Source organism: Sarcophilus harrisii, chromosome 2 (genome assembly GCF_902635505.1).
Source record: "Sarcophilus harrisii chromosome 2, mSarHar1.11, whole genome shotgun sequence".
In the NCBI taxonomy this organism is placed as follows: Eukaryota; Metazoa; Chordata; class Mammalia; order Dasyuromorphia; family Dasyuridae; genus Sarcophilus; species Sarcophilus harrisii.
This window is the reverse complement of record NC_045427.1, coordinates 405,323,581-405,345,100: the sequence shown is the minus strand read 5'-3', so window position 1 is coordinate 405,345,100 and position 21,520 is coordinate 405,323,581.

Sequence of the window (21,520 nt, the reverse complement as noted above, 5' to 3'; positions counted from 1 at the left end):
GTGGATTCAAATCCCTACTCTGATTTATCACCTATTTGGCTTTAGGCAAATCACTTAATCCATTTGGGCCCCAGGTTCTTCATTTGTTAAATAACTAATGACTATATACTAATATATACTAAATAATTAGATGACCTCTAAGGTACCTTCCAATTCTTAATCTGCAATGCAATGCTAGGATTACAGTATATTTGACCTTTCAAGGCAGGCTATTACAATTGCAGGGGGAAAGTCTGAAAACTTTTAAGTTATTACAACCTTAAGGGAAAAGTATTTAGCCTGCCTGAAATTCTAATTTTTGAATGATCCTTTTCAAAATGAATTCTATGATTCTTTGCCTTCCGAAAAGCTGTATTACTCAGGAAACAGTATACCAGATCAGTGTGGAATTATTTTCTGTCTCAATCTCTTCTGCTATTCAAACGAGATTCAAATTTCTGATTTGAATGATTTAGGTGGTAGAAATTGTTATTTAAAATGTCAAGCACTAGTTCAGGTTACTAAAAGGTCTCTCCCTCAGTTCCTTTATAGCTCTTATATTTCTATCTCCAAACCAGCTTCCAATCTGTTTGTCTTTCTCTTTTTTACTATTCAAATAATAGAGTTAAATGTCCAGAATTTAGCTCTTAAGAGAATTTAAGCTAAGATCACTCAACTAAACTCAGAGTTGTTACTATTCCCCCTACTCCATCCACCACCCCCCAGCAAAAAGACAAACAAAAAAAACCCCAAAATTATTTTGTTTTAATGAGTACCCGACCCAGGCTAGGACCTAGGAAATTCCAGTGTCTCCATATAACAGCCTGTCCAGCACCATCTTGTCCAGGAATTGTCACTAATCTGTGTTTGGGAGCCCAGTCTATTCAATTAATCATAAAATCAATGATCTAGAACTAAAAAGGACATCAGATGCCAGACAAGCCAACCATTTCATTTTATAAATGAGGAAACAAAAGGTCCAGAATGGTCCAGTTTCTTACCCATGGTTATAGGAATGGTAAGCATTAGAGATGGAGTTTAGGACAGTAGGAAGGTACCTCTAGACAAGAAATATCCTTAGAGACCAGATTACAGTCCAACACTTTCATTTTATAGATTAAAAAATACTAAGGCCTAGAGAAATTCAATCACTTACTTAAAGTGACACAGGTACTGCGAGGCTGGATTCAAACTTAGGTCCTTTGACTCTTAATTCAATATTCTTTCTATTTCTTTAGGATCATAAACAAGGGCAATTAATACAACAATGGGCCTGGAGTCAGGAAGATTCATCTTCCTGAAATCAAATCCAGGCTCAGATATTTACTAGTTATGTGACTCTGGGCAAGTCACATCACCCTGTTTGCCCCAGTTTCCTTATCTGTAAAACAAACTGGGAAAAGAAATGGCAAATCATTCTATTTTCTTTAGCAATGACAGAAAGGTCCCATGTACAACAAAATGGTCATAATAACCATTTTCTATAGTATCAAAAAAGTGGAAATAAAACAAGCACCTATCAGTTGGGAAATGGCTAAACAAGTTATCCTACATGAATGTAACAGAATTTAATTGTGCTGTTAAAAACGACTAATATGAAGAATTTGGGGAAACAGCAAAAGATCCGCATGAAGCAAAACCAGAAAAAAAATTTACATGACAACAATCTAAGCAAGGAGAGTCAAACAAAGCTGAATGTCATGTGATTTTAATGAACAATCTTGGTATCTGAAAAAAATAAAGACCCAAAGGAGTACTAACTATGAATATTGGAATGGGCTTTATTATTAGTAGAATCAAATTAGCTATTTTATATCAAAGGAATAGAATATCTACATGTCACCTCTGCTTTGACAACTCATATTTTTATTAGTATTCATGAGGAAAATGTCATACTAATTTGTTTTATCATTTGGGAGTTCCAAGTCTCCATTTTAAAAGTAGATCAATTATATTAAAATATTAAAAAGAAATTCAGGAACTCTAGGTTAGTTTTGGAGAAATGCAGAGTATCATCTTTATACAGCCATGTTGAACTGGGCATTCTATTTCATGAAGAAGTTCTCACAGTAACTGCTGTACCTCTCCCAAGAAATAGTTTAAGAGCTTACAGAATCACAGATCACAGGTCACGGGAAAATAGAATTGGAATTGGAAATTATCTTCTTGGAGGTCATCACATCAGCAATACCTCAGGCTGTCTAGGAAACAAATTCATCTACACTTCAGTTTCTTAAGGAATAAGGAGAAGATTGATTCTCTTTGAACAAAGATCTAAAAAAGTGCCCTTGAGTCAGTGTGTTTTACTGGAGAGAACCCTGGACTATCTGTCACTCAGGGCTGAAGCCCTCCCTCTTCCACTAGCTCATGATATAGCCCAAGGCATACGAGAGAAATAGTGGATAAAACCTAGGATTTAGCTTTTTGTCCTGCCTCATACACTTAACTGTATGTACAGTCCCTTACACACTATGGTTTTTCCCATTGTGGTTTCAATGCATTGGAAGTTGGCCTAAGAAATTTAAAAAAGGAATTTTGGGGGAGTGTCATAGAAGTCAGAGACTACATGCAAAGACCAACAGATGACAGCAAAAGTTTAGAAACTCAGAAATGCATAAAATATATGTATAGTATTGTGTAATATAAATCCAAATTTCACAATAAGGTACTATAAATAACCCATAAAAGAAAAAGTTAAAAAATCAGACTTTTCTGGTATGAAGGGAAGGCCAAAATTTTTAGGCAAATTTTCCAGATCCTGAGTTGCTGTGCCCCAACCCACTGTGATGTGGAATGGATGACTGTATAATCCAAAGCAAAGATCCTAAATTCTTTGTGCTTGTGTTTTCATCTGTGAAATGAGGGGGGTTGGACTCATTATCTTCTAAGGCTCCTTCCAGTTTTAAGTCTATGGGATAAAGATTGGACCACCAACTTTATTGGTAGAGAATTCCCAGGTGAGGAAGTTTCTTTTACAAATGCTGGTTAACAAGAGAACTTTGTACCCAGCAACATGATTATATGGTGATCATTTCTGATGGATGTGACTCTTTTTTTTTCAAGAGTGAAGAAGTGATTCAGGTCAGTTCCAATGGTTTTGATGGAGAGAGCCATCTGCATCCAGAGAGGACTATGGGGGACTGAGTGTGATCACAACATAGTATTTTCACCTTTTTTGTTGTTGTTTACTTGCTTTTTGTTTTCTTTCTTATTTTTTCCTTTTGGTTCTGATTTTTCTTGTTCAATATGATAATTGTCAAAATATGTATAGATGAAGTACCTGTTTAACTTTTACTGGATTACTTGCTGTCTAAGGGAAGCAAAGGAAAAAAAAATTGGAATACAAGATTTTGCAAGGGTGAATGTTGAGAGCTATGTATATATTTTGAAAATAAAAAGTTTAAAAAATAAAAAGATTGAATAATAATTAAAAAAATAAACAAACAAATGTTGTTTAATATCTTTATCCTGGGACAGCTAGTTAGGCAGGCATAGTAGATAGAGCCTCATATTGGAAATCAGTAAGGAAAACCTGAGTTCAAATCACCCTATGTCCTGTCTGGAATTTCCTCCCATTGTATACTATCATTTAAGCAATGAAATAATGATTTTGTAGTAAGATTATCTCATAAGGGTATCACATGTTAGGATAATGTCTTGCACAAGGACTTAGTGCATTGATCTTGTTCTTCATCCTGATGACTAACATTTCAAATGCTGGCTCTGCCATCTTCTAGCTGCATCACTTTGAGTAAGACCAACACCTAGTAGAGTTCCTGGGACATAATAAGTGTTTAAGTTTTAGTGTCAAAGCAACAATGATCCAGAATCTGCACAGGAGATTTTTCAATTTTTTAAAAATTTGTTTTAAATTTGTTTTTCAATTTTTTATTGTACCTTTATTCAATTGTACCTAGAAAAGACATCCTCCCCAAGGATTTTCCAAAAAAGTATGAAACTCTGAGTTCAAAACTTTTCTCTCTCCCTAATTCTCTGTGTGATCTTGTACAAATTACTTTCCTTCATGGAAAAGTATTAAAAGAGGAAGTTGAAATAATTGTTTCCTGAGGTCTCTTCCAGATCTAACATTTTATATTATTTATTCTAAGATTTCTTGAAGCTCTGACATTCTGTGATTCTGGGATTCCTTAAGTAATGCATCATTATGGCTTTGGAATCTGATTTTCTTGGAATGAATACTGTTGGGTTTTTATGATTGTAGACTGAGAGCTGAAAAGGTAAACTCTTATTTAATAAATAAGAAAATTGAGTAACCAGGTAACACGGCTAACCCCAAGTCATACAGGTAGAAGAAGCAGAATTTGAAATCAGGTCCTCAAACTCCACATCTAGCACTTCTTCACTATGCCATGCTGGTTCTGTAATTCAAAAGTCTCTAACCAAAGGTAAATTCATAGAACCTTTTATAGAGTGGATGACATATGAATCTGGAGATTCATGGATCAATCTCATCTTTGTCTTCATCTTTGTCTACCTTCTTCGGAGAAGCAGAAGCTTGATTCTAGCTCTTGGATTTGAAATTTTCTTGGTGATTCTTTTGCTCAGAATTGATGGTAGCAAAACCCAACTCCATTAATGGCCTAACTGCTATTTACTTTGAAACCCAGACCCAGAGTTAGGCTGCCCATGGCACCAAGGCTGTACCTGGGGGGTGGGGGTTGAATTGTGTACCCGTATTCTGTTTTGGTTTGGCAGCTGCTCCTCCCCACTCCACATTCCTCCTGTTTATCCTGTAAACAGGCCAGGGCTCCCCACTGTCATTTGGAAGGAAAGAGGGAGGAGGGAACCATGGGTAGAGCAGCTCAGGCCTGTTTAAACCATCCTTAGGACCTGCTGCCCAGCGCAAAAGCTTGCTTCCCATTGGCTTGAAGATTGAAAGGGATAACTAACTGCTGCCTTATCTTTTTTCAGGCACGAGCAGAACTGATGGAGTCTGATAGAGTTAGCCCTGTTATGTAATGAATGAGCCCTAGGTTAAAAGCCAGGAAACATGGATAGGTCTCAGCTCTGGTTCTACCACTGACTAATAGTGAAATTCTAGGCCAGTCACCCCAGCTCTGTGGGCTTCAGTTTCCAAATGTGAGAATTAGAGATATGGAAATCTTTCTATTTAACTCAGGTGAGATTCAAATGAGAAAATGTATATGAAAGTGCTTTGAGAAGAATATGCTGCTATAGAAATGTAAAGGATTTCAAGTGTTTAGTGCACTTTTTCCATTTCTACTTAAACACACCTCTTCTAGGAAGTTTTCCCAGATTACTTCTTCCCCTCCCCAAATGATGCATCTCTTTGAGATATCTATGGACACCCTTAAATGGCACCCAACTAGCACTGGGAACCCTTGATCCACAGTGAGTTGAGTTTTTAATATCATTACCCTGGAACAGAACTATCTACCTGGGGAGACTGAACATTGAGGTTAGGGACTCATTGAATAGCCAATAAATTGACAATAATTTGCAGTGTTCTTTTATTTTTTCAGACAAGGTCATTTTTGATCTTCATAATGCTCCCATGATAAAGAGAATATATTTATTATTATGGATATTTGGCAAAAAGAAAAAACTGAGATATAGAGGGATTAAGGAACTTGAATATAGTAGGTGCTGATAAATATAATAAATATCCATTCACATTTCTATAGAGTTAGAAGGTTTCAAAAGTGCTTTCTATATAGCAATAGAATTTATAGCCTGCAAAACACTTTACTTACATCATTTCATTGGATACTTATGACAATTCTGTCAGACAGGCATTATTATTACCCACTTAACAAATAAAGAACCCAAAGTTCAAAAAGTTTAAGTGATTTGCTCAGGTCTGTAGTCGGGAAGGAAGAAAGAGAGTCAGGGGAAAGAGAAAAGAAGAAAAATTATGAAACTAGAGCTTGGACAAATCTCTTTCTACCAGATCTGTTGCTATGATCCTCTGGCAACCTGGTGAAGCCCATTTACCATCTTTCAGAATAAATTAGGATTAAATAAGTGGCCACATATTGAAATAAGTTATAAATTATTTTAACCTAAATTTATGGCCTTTAGGTTAAGAGTCCTAACATTTGACTCTATTCCCTCCCTAGATTTTTTCTAAAATCCTAGGATAATGAATTAGCATGGTGAAGTTATCTTGTATGTTTCAGAATTCCTATGGAGAGGTGATAGATGGATTGGGAGTATCCTGATAATTCAAACACTTTATACCACACCAGTTTCAGACTAACGAGAGAGAAAGAAAAAGAGAGAGAGAGAGAGAGAGAGAGAGAGAGAGAGAGAGAGAACGAGAGAGAGAGCGAGCACACTGAGTCAGAAGGATAGGGTTGAAGAGTTTATTCTCTGCTCCAATTGTCTCTTTTCAGGCCTTCTTTTAGGGTTTAGAGAAACATTTCCCCTCTCTTCTTGCCTCAACTACCCATCTTTCCTCAAGATTTGTCTATACTTGTGCCCCTATCTACATAAGAGGCTGCCTCTTGCTGCTGAATCTTACAGCTGAAATAGCCACCATCCTAATGTAGACCTCTAACTTAGGGATCATAAACTCACTGATCCATCACTATCTGGGCCATTTATTAAGTTCTGTCTCTGAGTCTGGGATCCAAGGAATTCTAAAATGTGAGGGGCCCACGATCCAGTAGGATATATATATCCCTAGACAAGTCTCAGATGGATTCTCTGTACTTGTTAGCTTTGGGAAGGGATTGGATTTAGGTGGTGCTATGAAAATACAGGATACAGAAGATCAGAGAGATTAAAAAGTATGCTACTCTAGAGAATCATTTGACAGTTCCCTAATTCTCTTCTCAATTTGTCTCTTTCCTTCTTTTCTGGGAAAGGGTGAATTCAGCCCAAGCTTTGCTCTTGATTCTGATTTCCAAAACTTCAAAATATTCTACCAGATCTCAGTCTATTCCACAGGCTTTTAATCTTTTTTTTAGATATCACTTTGGTAGTCTGGAGATGCCTCTGAGCCTCTCCTCAGGATAATATTTATTGCCTATATTTATAGCTAAAGAAAATGTTGAATTTCAGTTAGGGGTAAGAAAAAATAAAGATTTCCCTCATCCAGATTCCTGGATCTCCTGAAATCTATCCGTAGATCTCTTAGTAAATAAATATTAGAGGCAATATTCAATTTGATTCCAAGTTAGGCAACTTTATTTTGACATACTTTGTCAAGTTACATAACTTCTCTGGGACTCAGTTTCCTTACCTATAAAATAGATGACGTTTGAATAAAAGATTTCAATAGATTTATTTTTAAAAATCAGAAGCTTTAACTACCTTTTTTCCTGTCTAGATCTAAATGATGATGTGATCTTTAGTTAGTCACTTAAAACCATTGAGCCTTAATTTACTCTTCTAAAAATTTATGAGATCATACTACATGAACTCTCAGATCTCTTCTAGGATTAAATTTATGATCCTCATTGTCATTATATTTCTTTCATGTCTCTCTGCCTTCAAAATGTCTTTCCACAATGTTTTTAGCAAGTGGTTATCCAGACTTTGCTTGACCTCTAGTGATGGGAGCTTTGTTACATCTTTTTTTTTGTACTAGATGTTTTATTTTTGTCATTTCCCAATAACAATCCCTGCCTCCTAAATATCCTTGGATTTTACAAAGAATTATAGTTAAATGAAACAAAGCCACATGTTAGCCTTATCTGACAGCACTTGGATATTTCTACACTTCTTTCTCTTACAAGTAAGCTCCTAGCCAGGAGATTAAATCATTTTTTTGTCTTCACATCCCTATATCTAGGACAATGTTTGATACATAGTAGGAGTTGATAATGCCTGTTGATTGGCTGGTTGATGTCTCTGCATAAAGGAATGGAGCATGTCATTTCTGAAACTCTGGAGTCATTGTATTAACTAGAATTCTGTTGTCTTTTAATATTGTTCTCTATTATTTTTGTCACACACATTACCATAAGACAGATAAGTTCATTCTATTTTTGGATGTATCTCACTGGTTGAATTTTTTCTCTATATTGGACTGAAATCTGTCTCACTGGTACTTCCATCCATGTTCCTAGTGTTGTCCTTTGGGATCAAGCAAGATAATTCTCTTTCACTTGTTAATCCTTCAAATATTTGAAATGAGTTATCATACTCCAGATAAGTCTTTTTCTTTTTCAGACTAAACAACTCTGTAAGGCATAACCCCCAGTCTTCTCACCAAAGTAGTCATCATTCTCTAATTATACTTTTTTTCTCTTTGTCCTTTGCTCCAACCCCCAAAAAGGAGGGTATTCCCTTGATGTTACAGTACTGCTCAGCCTCTTAAGCAAAGATGGATCTACTCATTAAACAAAGTAAAGAAGATGCTATCACCTGGACTCCATCTCTGGGGTTAATTCTGCTTCACTTCTCCCTCCTCTCCCCTCACCCATCTAGTTGAAATGGGTTTGCAGAATAGGTTTAGACACACACACACACACACACACACACATGTTTGATTGCTATATTGCTTTCAGAAGGGCACAATAATCAAATAGGATCTCTAAATCACCAGAATGGAAAGATTTAAGGAGATAACATCCTGCCTGGTCTGGGCAGGTGTGGCTGCCATTGTCCCTTGCTTTAGACAGATATTAGTGTCCCTGACCATAGGGTTCCCCTCGGGCTAAAAGCACGAAGCCAGGGGTAGGTAGAGGGTGGTAGGGGTGAAGGATTTCTAGTAGAAAAAATGAGCTTGTTAGTGTGTGCACATACACAGACACATGCCCATGCTGGCCCAGGCAGCTCCTTCACTAGAAAAAACCTGTTCCCATGCTGGAACCTAATCCCAATGGGACAAGATGGGGCTTTGCCTGCCAGGTAAACACAGCTAAACCACTTTGCATTTTCTATGGAATAAAGATGGTCTGTTACCCTTCTTCATTTTCTAGGACTTAGTTCCTTTTAAGTAAACCTTGTAAACCTAAATAAACCTAGTGCAACTCAGAAAGAGTTCTTGTCAAATGAAAAGTTCCAGGTATACAAAAATACAACATAGGTTGAATGCTATGAATGGAAAGAGCATTATATCTTGAAGAAGACCTGGGTTCAAATGTCAATTCTACTAGTCTTGACCTTTAGTTAATCACTTAAAATCTTTGGGCCTAAAAATTTATGAGATCAGACAAAATGAACTCTAAGGTCTCTTCTAGGATGAAATTTATGATACTCATTGTCATTATATCTCTTCCATGTCTCACTACCTTCAAGATCTTGAATAGAAAAAGATACCCATTTTTTTTCTTTTTCAGGTTTATGATTTTGTCAGGGCAGAAGTATGAATTTGATGATATCTCTGAGTCAGCCAGTGAATTAAGAAGAATACATGGCATGCCTATGATAGAGTCAATTGTCCTTTTTAGCTTGAGAATGTTTGGACACATTTCATCCATCCCTTCTAGTTCTAAATTGTATGCTCTCAGCGTCCTGTTGATTGTTCAGTCTTGCCCAGCACTTCATGACCTTCAGTGGGGTTTTGGGGAGAAATATTAGACTAGTTCTCCAGTTTCTCCTTCAGTAGGTTAAAGTAAGAGATTATATGGTTTACCCAGGGTCACATAGATAGCAAGTATCTGAGGGCACTTTTGAACTCAGGATTTCCTGACTTCAGGCCCGCCACTCTATTCACTCAGCCACTTTGTTGCCTCCCTCTTGGACCTAAATGAGTGCATGCAAATCAGATGAGAGACTAAAGATTAACATTTGCTGAATTATTGAGGTGCCTGAATCTGCAGAGGGTTCTTGACTTTCTAAAAGCTAATTATCCAATTATATTGTTAGTTAAATCCTTTGCTCCTTCTTTGACTTTTTGAGGCCCAAACTCTGCCACATAGCAAAGCATAGGAAAGACATATAATCACTACAGGGACTGCCTTAAATGGGGAGATAATTTGGATTGCTCTTTCACAAAGTCCTCAGAGGATTCTGGAATCACAGGTGCAGATCTGAAGCCAGATTTCCTGTTACCAGCAAACCAGGAGATAATTTTCCATTTTTATTTAAAATCAAACAAGAGAATAGAAAGACAGGTTTATGTTGGAATAAAGGGAGGGACTCCCTGACTGGGGAGGGTTAGGAAAGGAAAATGAGATACTAAAATGAATTGGGGAAGAGTATAAAGTTAGGGATGGGGGATGTGACCTCTCTTAACTGACCATCTCAAAGACCAATAGAGGCAGAGATCGTTCTGGGGCTGGGATAAGTACAATGTTAGGTAGTAATTAGCATTATCGCAAAGAGGAAAGACCCTGCCAGTGCTCTAGGAGGAGGATTGTCATGGATGAGGTATCTTGGACATTAGATTAGATTAGAGACAGGGTTGGAATTATAGTGAGAAGCAATACATAGTAAAATGTGGGAGTGGAGCTTTGGTGCAACCCATTAGATATATAAAAAAGCATTTATTAAACTTTTATTGTATGCCTGGAGATATATAAATATAAAAAAGAAGATAGTCTCTACTGTCAACGAGCTAATACTGATGGAGGAGGTAACAGATAAAGAGGAGCTGGAAAGCAGGGGTAGGGGATATGATTTGGTTACATTTGGGAGGTTAGGAAGAGGCCTGGATCCAAGCAATTTAAAGTCAGTGTGAGTTAGGAGGAAGTCAATTAAGCAATACTGGCTTTAGATCCTCATTAGCTGTGTGATTCTTAAGCCACTTAATCCTATTTACCTCAGTTTCCTCACTCCAGGCAAATGAGAAAGGAAATGGCAAACCACTCCGGTATCTTTGCCAAGATCCCAAATGGGGTCACAAAGAGTCAGAGTTAACTGAAAATGATTGAAGAACATCTAATAAGTTTGCTAGATGTTAGAGATAACAAAGAAAAATGAAATAATCCATACCTTAAAGAGCTAACATTATATTGGGAAAGTAATAGTAGCATGTAGTAAGTATTTAATAACTGCTTTATGTATCTGTATACCACAGTACTTGTTTTATTATGTGCTACTGTTCTAGCATGTCTCCTCCATGACACCCTTCTTCCTATGTACAATAGAAAAGGCAGTGATGAGGCTGTGGTTGTTGCTATTGGAGGGCCATGCCATCAGGAAGGTGATTCCATGACATGCAAGTGACTTGGATTTAAGGGAGGGAGGACTGTGCAAAGTTACCAGCCTTACTTTCTCCTCCAGAGCCATCTAGGTCCAGTGGCCAGACATAGATCAGGGCACCTGGAGGTGGCTCTGGATGTAATGGGGAACCTTGTCCTTGGCTGTCTCTTTAATTGAATAATTTCACTTCTCTTGCTTCTAGTTTCCAAATTTGTAACTTGAGGGTTGTGAACAAGAGGACCTTTTAAGGTCTCTCCATCTCTTTAACCTTATGACCTCTAGGGGGCCCTACAGGCAAAAGGAAAACCTGAAATAATAAGAGTTTTTATGAGAAAAGTGTTTTGTAGAATCATAGATTTAGAGCTGTCAGGGAGGGACCAGACTATTCAACTCCTTTATTTTATAATGGAGGGAATGAAGACCGGAGCAATGAATTAACTTGGCCATGATCTCTATGTAAATATGAGTTCTTGTTATATGTTAAGAAAATCCTTGGTTTTTGACAATTCTCCTTAGTAGAGGCAGGGTGACACAATGGATAAAGAATTGTGTTCAAGTCTTCCCCCTGATGCATACTGGTTATTGTTGTTTGTCATTTGTTTTTGAAGAGGACCCTAACATGGGGAGGTGATGCCATGATGTGCAAATGAATTGAATTTAATTGTGCAAGGTCACTTTCCCCTCTAGAGCCATCTGGGTCCAGGGACAAGATACAGATCAAGATGACTAGAGATGGTCCTCTGTGTATGGGATATGTGTCCCTGAGTTTCTCTCTCTCTCAGTTTCCCAGATAACACTTTAGACCAGGGGTCCTCAAACTACCGCCCTCGGGCCAGATGCAACAACTGAGGATGTTTATTCCCCTCACCCAGGGCTATGAAGTTTCTTTATGTAAAGGCCCACAAAACAAAGTTTTTGTTTTTACTATAGTCCGGCCCTCCAACAGTCTGAGGGTCAGTGAACTGGCCCCCTATTTTAAAAGTCTGAGGACCCTTGCTCTAGACTATAAATTACCAGTCACAAGTATATATCAAATGTTGTAACTGGCTGCCCAGTATGTGTCCAGAATAGTCCTAACCAGACCCAAATACAAAAACCTAAGACCCTTGGCTTTCAAAGAGTTAGGAACCTCACCAAAACACTATTTTCTTTCCATGAACAAAGTTCTAGTAAATATAAGGAGGCCCTTGCTAACTTTCAGCATTTATATGATTGACAATATTGTAGCTAGAAGCTTCTACTAGCAGCTATCATTTTTTTCTTCTGTCATGTCAAAGGTTCATTTAGGAAAATAATATCTGGCTACAACATGGTCCCTTCCAAAAATTGTCATGATCTTTCATAAGGAGATAGAATGTCAGAAATTTGTATGATTGAGTTAGGATTCATAATCTAGACAACTGATTTATTTCTATCATTTTTTTTACAAATAAGGAAACTGAGGCAGTATTGCATAGTGTGAAGGGTCAGGTTTGGATTCCATTTCTGACTAGTTGTCCTGCTAGTTGTGACCTAAAAGAAGTCACTTAAGCTTTCTGGGCAGCAGTGGAGTGGATTAAAATTGGCCCTTGGGGTCCCTTGTAGCTCTAAATCAGTGATTCTGTGTCTGGACCCCAGAGAGATGAACTGAGCTTATGTGCCCAAGACCAGATAGCTAGTTAATGGCACAGCAATATGACATGATAGATAGAACACTGGACCTGAGTTCAAATCCCTCCTCTGACAATGACCAAGCAAGTCATTTTACTTCTTTGGCCCCTACTTTCTTCATGTGTGAGAGAAGGGAATTGAACATAGTCTCTAAGATCCTCATCAGAGATAAGTCTGTGCTCAACTTCGTGCAGCTCCTAATCTAGTGCTCTTTTCAAAATAAAATCTTGCTTGTCTTTTACTTAAAGAGCTATACATTTATTCCAAGCTTTTTGTCTATCTGGTCTCTAGTGTTTGCCTTCTGCTACAAGCCCCTCACTGCTAAAGGAAGGGATTATGTTCATGGAATTCATTCCCTACAAAGCAATGATGCTGTCCAGTTGTGTCTGTCCTTGGACCAAATGTCCATGAGATTTTCTTGGCAAAGATACTGGAGGGATTTGCCATTTCCTCTCCTGTTTTAGGCAGTGACTTGGCCAGGGTCACAACCCTGATATCTGAAGTCAAATTTGAACTCTTATCTTTCTGGTGTTGCTGATTTCAGGTCTGGATGTATAATCCCTTTGCTACTTACCTGCCACAAAACAAAACAAAACAAAACTCAAATAGCAACCCCTCAAAAAAGCTCAACACCACCAACAAATGATAAATGATCTCATGCCTTGCAGACTAAGCAGCCAGATACTACAGAGGATAAAATGCTGGGCCTGGAGGATGGAAGACTCTTCTTTATGAGTTCAAATCTGGCCTCAGCCACTAACTGTGTGATCCTGTGAAAGTCACTTAACCCTATTGCCTCAGTTTTCTCTTCTGTAAAATGAGTTGGAGAAGGAAATGGCAAATCCTGGTATATTTGCCAGGAAAACCCCAAATGCAGTCACAAAGAGTCTCATAGGACTAAACAAGGACATCAAATTATGTCTTGTATTTTGTTAGGCACCTTGGAGATATAGAAGATAGGGATCAGGGAAATGTTTAAAAAAAGGTAATAATTTCCTCCTTTGTGGCGTAAATCACTCTTACTGCCTTTAAATGAGATGGAAGAGAATTATTAGCAATAACACCGCATCTTTGTCTCTGTCACTTTTTCTTCATAGGTTTTCTTTCATCACTTCTTTTTCTTGTTGTTTTTTGTTTTTGCAATATTAAGCATATTATTTATTCATCACCATGCAAAAAAATACATTCCATTAAAGAAAACATTAACAATTAACTTTAAATGAAATAAATTCATCTAAATGCTTGTTTTCATTATTTCTATACTGTGCCCCCATATACACATACCATCCTGTGTCTTTTCCCCACCCTCCCAAAGCAGGAAAGAACTTAGCCAAATTTCTGCTGTTGGTGACAGTTTCCTGCTGAGCTCTCCTTGGCAGTGTCAACAGCTGGCAGAACTGAAAACCATGGCAGACTGAACTCAGCTTGGGGGAAGAAGATGGAACTAGTTATTATAGATTTAAAGCTGGAAGAAACATCACAGGTCATCCCATTTTTACACAGGAGGAAAATGAAGTCTAGGGAAACTGAGTATGACTATAAAAACTTTACATTTTCTCTATCCCTACACTCACTTTACTTACTCTCCCTGGGAGTTTAAAAAGTATATTCTTGTTCTTCCCCTGATTTGAACTCTTCCCCTTAGGAGAGTCTTGTGGCCCCATTGCTATGTGCAGCTTCACTATCTGAGTGGCTCAGAGGAAAACTTGGCAGTTCTGGTATTTCTACATTTCTGAGATTTTTCCTTGTAATAGAAATTGAGGCTCTCTAGGTACTTTAGGTGATTCACATTTATTTATTTATTTATTTATTTTGGAGGAGAATTTGGACTTGGATTCTAAGGCTAGACTTCAAAAACCAACTGAGAATTGGCCCAATTCATGAGTGATATTCCTATTCTCTATCTTTCACTTTTTAAACTCCTTCTCCCAAGTATCCAGGGCTTATTTTCAGCTTGTCCTCTCCTCCAAGAGGAAACAATAACAAGATTATAAAATACCATGATATTTGTTTTTTAGTTAAGTTCAGTTCTGTCCAACTCTTTCTAACCAATTTTTGTGATTTTCTTGGCAAAACAAAATAAAACAAAACAAAACAAAACCTGTTTCCTCAACTGTAAAATTAGCATAATAATGGCATTTAAGTTACAGGATTCTTATGAGGATAAAATGAGATAAATCACTTAGCAAGGGCCAGGGACATAGTAGATAGTATATAAATGTTAGCTATCATTATCATCATCATCACCCTCATTATATGGCCTAAATTCAAATCCTTCCTCTGCTAGTAGTATCTAAGTGATCCAGGACAAGTTTCTGGTACTCAATTTCTCCATCTGCTAAGTGAGAAAATCATCACTAGTAGTAGCAGGTTCAGCTCTACCATTTTGAAATTGAGGTCTGGAGAGATTAAGGGACTTGCCTAAAATCATTCAGGTAGTAAGAAAGAAATGGCAAAATATTAAGTATCTCTACCAAGTAAACCTCAAATAGGATCATGAAGAGTTGGACATAATCAACAGCAAAGAAAGAAAGCAGAGTTAGAATTTCGATCCATATCCTATTCCCAAGCCCAGTTTCTTTCCACTATATTCAATTTTCACACTGATCATGGTCCCATTTTTTTTTTTTTTTGCTGAGGCAATTGGGGTTAAGTGACTTGCCCAGGGTCAACCAGCTGCAAAGTGTTGAGTATCTGAGGGCACATTTGAACTCAGGTCCTTCTGACTTCCAGGCTGACGCTCTATCCACTGTACCACCTAGCTGCCCCAATATTTTTAAGATTATTCCTTTTCTATCCTAACATTAAATGATTAACGGCTCCAGCCATTTTTATGTTAAATCAATTCTATTAGAGAACACATTTGTTAAATTTGGACCATTGGCTGCATATATAGAAGAAATGCTTAGGTTGGACATTCAGAGGAACTCTGAGAACTCCTCTCTCTTTCCATTAATGGAAAGTATAAAAGGATGGTTTGTACCTGGTAATAAGCCATGATACTGTGGAAAAACATAAGCTCTAGAGTCAGACATCCCGCATCTAGATCCTGCTTCTGATATTTCCCACCTACTTTAGGTAGGTTATTGTCTTCCTTGGAATTTAGTTTCCTGATCTGTAAAATGAGCAGGGTAGACTAGATGACCTCTATATTCCCTTTCAGCTCAGAGGCTATGATTCTATAGATTACAAGTAACACTCAGGAAACACACCTCAGCACCAGCTCTCATATTCTATGTATGCAATTAAGCTAAAGGTGTAGTTATTTGCTTCAAAAGATTTGGAAACATTATGGTGTGATACATGTTGGAACCAAAAAGATCTTGCGAAGTTAAAAGAAATGGAGGAAAGACAGGAAAGGAGATGAGAAGAAAGCATTTTAGTGGCTTTTAAAAATATATCACAGACAATCCCTGGAGACATTTCATAATATCTCTTAAAGAGATCTCTTTGCATCAAATTGATCTCCAACTAGGAAAATACAGGTTCAACCAGATTTGTGTCTGTATATTTCTCTATTTCTCTGTCTCTCTATCTTTGTCTGTCTCTCTATCTTTGTTTTTCTCTGTATCTTTTTATCTCTCTGTGACTGTATGTGTGTATGTAAAAGTACTTGTGTGTCAAAGGTAGAAAAGAAGGAAACCATAATTGACAGTCTCATAAAAAATGCTCATGACCGGAACTCAGGAGATGCTCTATTCATTTATTCTTGCACATTTCCTCCAAATAAATGTGCTTTCCATGTGATCAGCTAGTAACAATGAACTCATAATGTGCAAATCTGCATGGCCATCAGGCTTATCAGAACAAAAGGTGCACTTAGAGATCAGATTATCAATGATAATAATGACAACACATTTCTAAAGTACTTAAGGTTTAAAATTTTTGTTTTATGATATCAAAATAATGTTTTTTATAAAATCATATGCACTTTAAATCCTGCTCACTTAAAATATTTTTAAAAGACATTGTATTGATACATTTGATTTTTATACCTCACTAGAATTTTTCCCAGTATCCTTTCCTTTCCTCTTCTCAGAAAGCTGGACGATATCATAAATAATATTTATTTAAAAAAAGAGGAAGAAAAAAATCTGAAAATGTAACACAGTTTTCCCAACTTAGGACTTCATACCTGTATTTCATACCTGTTCAGAGAAATGGATGTAGGCTATCGTCTCATATCCCTTCATTGTAGCCATACGTGTTCTTTGTAATTTTATAACATTAACTGTTGGTGATTTTGTGGTTATGCTTTTGTCATTGTGCATGTTATCTTGGTTCTGTTCACTTTGCTTTGCATCAATTCATATAAATCTTTCCACATGTCTCTGTATTCATCATATGTGTCAATTTTTTAATAGCATAGTAATCTTATATCACATCCATATATCACAATTTATTCAGTCATTCCCTAGTTTTGTGGCATCTATTTTGTTTATGATTTTTTGTTACCAGGAGAAAAGAGAAAAGTGCCACAATAAATATTTTGGTGTCTATGGGGGCACTTGAAGATTTTACATAGTCTTTGATTGCACCAAGATCCTGAGATACAGAACGAATGTATTATTATTTCCACTTTATAGATGAGGGTAGTATGATACAGGAGAGAGAGTACTGGAGTCAAAGGACCTGGGTCCTGACAAATATATATAACATGTATTTTTGTTATTGTAATTAATTTTGTAATAGGTAACATTTATATAGCACTTCAAGCTTCACCAAGCACTTAAAAAATATTCTCACCTGATCCTCACAACAATCCTACAAAGTAGACAGTTTTTATTTCCATTTTACAGCTGAAAAAACTGAGACAAATAGAGGTTAAATGACTTGACTAAGATTAAGAAGATGACTCCAGTCCCAATTTTCTACTCACTTCACTACCTACATGACAATATTCTTTTTTTAGAACATAACTTGTGGTGTCATTTTGTAAGCCATTAAATGTTATAAATTTTTAAGCTGTTTTTTTATTGACCAATTTGGGAGGAAGATGGGAAGGGGTTTATTAGAAGCTGACACCCAAACCCACCCCACTGTTGGCACAAAGGTTATTCTAGGTTGATGTTTCTTTTGTTGGCACACTCTCTGGCACCATTGTTCTATGATTGCACAAGTAAAGTTTATGAGTTTGGCTGGTGAATGTGGACATGTGGGTAGTTTAGGGCTTATCAGAGTTCCATTCAGGGCAGGGAGAAAACAATCACATTATATTTTCATTTCCAGAAAAAAAAGACAAGGATATAAGAACATTAGAGATCTGGCAATCTCCTGGTATTGTATAATTAGAGAACAATATGGGCAAGACCTTCATATTTTATGAAGAAAAGATCAGTATCCAAAGGATGCCTTTTTAGGAGACCTAGGAAGAAAAGATGATCAACTTAAGGAACTAGGGAGACTTATGCCTAGAAAAGAAGAGATTTTGTTGTTGTTCTTTAATAGTATCTGATTCTTCATGACCCCATTTGAAGTTTTCTTGGTAAATAGTGATTTGTCATTTCCTTCTGTAGCTAATTTTACAGATGAGGAAACAGAGGCAAACAAGCTTAAGTAACTTGACAAGGGTCACACAGCTAATAAGAATCTGAGGTCAAATTTGAACTTAGGAAGATTCATTTTCCTGAGTCCAAGTGCAATATTCTATTTTAGCATCTAGCTTCTGTAAGAAGCGATTGAGGAGTGATCTAACTGGTACCTTTATGTGTCTGAAGGGCTGTTTTATGGAACAGGAATTAGACTTCTGCTTTGTCCCACAAAGATTCTTTACCTCCTTGGATCCCTTTGACAGTCAAGTGAAGCCTATAGATGCCCAGAATAATGTTTTTAAAAATAAAACACACAAAATTTCAGATATTAATATAAAAGTACAGAATAAACAAATTCATGGATCCCCTCCTGAAATGTATTCATGGACCCCTTGGGTATACATATAACCCAGTTTAAAAATTCCTGAAGTAACAGCAGTGTCAGGGAAGCATATTTTGGCTACATTTAAAGGAAAACTTCTTGATAAGTACAGCAATCCCAAAGTAGAATGGATGCTTCAGGATGAAATATATATATATCATTATTTGAGAACTTTCAAGAGGGCTGGATGATCACTTGTCAGAAATGCTGCAGAGGGAATTCCCATTAAGTTGTGAATATATGATTTCTTTATTTTTATTATTTTATTCTAAATTTAAGAAATAAAACAAACATTTCCATAATCTAGTAGAACAGGAAAAGGTGATTATACACAGAACTTCAAATCTAATATGTATAACTTGATATTCCTTTTAAATACATAATGAAGTTGTTGTGTAACTTTCTTTTTTTTTCCTGCCCACAGATGGTTATCATTAGACACAAATATGTAGAATGCCTAATTCTGAGCTCTCTTCAAACTAAATTTCTTTGATACTATTATTTCCTAGTTGATATTAGAAGGGTTTTATTTTGAAACAACAAATCATGTTATTTTTAGACTTCCTGCATAGGAAAGTCAGTGGTTCAGACCTTGATGATCTATTGCCGACCTCCCCAAAGTGCCAAAAAAAAAAGAGGTATAAAGTGACTCAAGTCAAAGGATGCATGACGATGGTCATCCTAATCACGTATGGACATAATTAGGCTTTTGTTTTGAGCCAAAGATTTAAAATTTGCTGCCTTGAGTCAGTCAGTAGAAAGCCAGAGACCAGTACACACAAGTGATAAGGTAGCCTATTTCAGTTTTACATCTAGAAGGATGTTTTAACTCCAAAAGCTTGCCCCATGAATTTTTCATCATTTGAGGTTTTCAAGAAGAGGAAGGACAAATACTTTATGGGTATGCTATTTCATGAAGGAAGTTGAAATAAAGCACTGTAGTTTAGCATAAAGATTTGTCACTAACTTGGTGTGTGATCTTAGACAATTCACTTCATTACTCTACTCAAAAATTAGATTTGATGCTAATTTTTAGCTCTGACAAACATAATGCTATTGGAACATGGTTGGGGAGATGAATGAGTTCATCCTAACTATGCCAGTAGCAATATCTAACACAATCAGACCGGTTCTAAGAGGAGAGAGGTAAGATGCAAGGAAATGAAAATGGAAACATCCCATTTTATTTTCTGCAAATATAGATATTTCTTCCAAAGTAGGAAGCCAGACATTAACACCAAACAAATGTTCTTTCTTTCCAATGTGTCATGGACTTGTTTATCAGCTGCACTTTATCAAAGGCTATTTTATGAACTGTTAGGTTATAATTGCATAGGGCACTGGATGTGGAATCAGGAAAACTTGGGTTCAAATCCAACCTCAGATTCTGGTTGTACATTGCAACCCTGAAATACCAATTTAAACCACATCAAATTCAGTTTTTTTCATTTGTTAAGATGAGAGGACAGTATTAAGGTGGTCTCTGAAGATCTGTGGGATGATGGTGAAGATCCAATTAGCTATGCAAACCTTAAAATCCTATAAAATTATCAGCTATTGTGTATATCTGAGAATCTCTGGAACCCAAGTCCACAGCATAGTACCTGACTATTCAAGCAGCTGAGGGCAGACTGTTGGTAAGAGAGGTATCGCCTCCTGTATATATAATTCTAGATTGTAGAAGGAGCCACACCAAGCCCAATTTCTTTTCGTCTTTCAGAAGTCCAAGTACAAGGGACCAGGTCATCCTTAAATTGCCAAACAATTTAAAGAACTTACGAGCTTAACTGTACAGGCCAGGAACTGCCCTGCCGGAAACAAGCAGAGTAATAAATGTTTTAAAAATCAAGTAATAAAAATTAGAAAAAAAAGTTTTGAAATTCAGCCCAAGTGCTAGCTCTTGAAAGGGGTTGTTTGTCCTAAGTGATGCTTGACAATTAAACAGGTTATACTGGAAATGCTGATGCTGCTCAGACCTGAGCCAGAGCTCCTTTGGCCTGCCCCGCTCCCATCTTCCAACTCAGAGAAATAAGAGGAAAGAAACTTTTTTGCCAGATGGACTAACACTCAAGAAAGATTTACAGGGGCCACTTCCAAATAGTGGGTGAACTCATGATTGTCATTTTAGCATGGACATCTGAAGTGATGTGAGAGACAGGATTAAGATAGAGTAGTTGTGGTAAAATCAGATTAGGACTAGGGAATTGAGTTGAAGAAAAAGGAATGCAGTTAGGAATTGGGGTTAAGGTAGTACGTTTAATATGAGATATTAGGGTAAAGATTAGGTTCAATTATTTCAGTTGTGAATGACTCTGTGTGACTTCATTTGGGGTTTTCTTGGCAAAGATACTCAAGTGGTTTGCCATTTCCTTCTCCAGTCCATTTCACAGATAAGGAAACTGAGGTGAATAATATTCAATGACATAACTGATAAGTGTCTGTGGTCAGATCTGAACTCAGGAAAATGAATCTTCCTGATTCTAGGCCTGGCACTCTATCTATTATACCACAGGCTAGGATTAATTAAGATCTGAAAGAGAATTAGAAATAAGATTATGGTGTGGCCTGACAGGGCTTGAGTAAGGGAAAGCAGAAAGGTCAATAACCTGGAATCATAGAACCTGAGTTCGAAAGCAAACTCTACTACTTAATATTTGTGTAACATCTGGCAGTCACTTAACCTCTACAGGCCTCAATTTTCTAATCTCTAAACTGAAAGAATTGGACCAGGTAATTTCCAAAGTTCCATAGGTTCTAGAGTTGTGAATTATGCTCCTAAAAAGTTGTGGCTAAAGGGCAGTTTAGAATAAGATGGATATTTAGCACTATTCTTCTACCTTCTTGATCCACTGAAACCAAGTTTTTCCCTGTCAAAATATCCATAGCTAGGCTCATCACA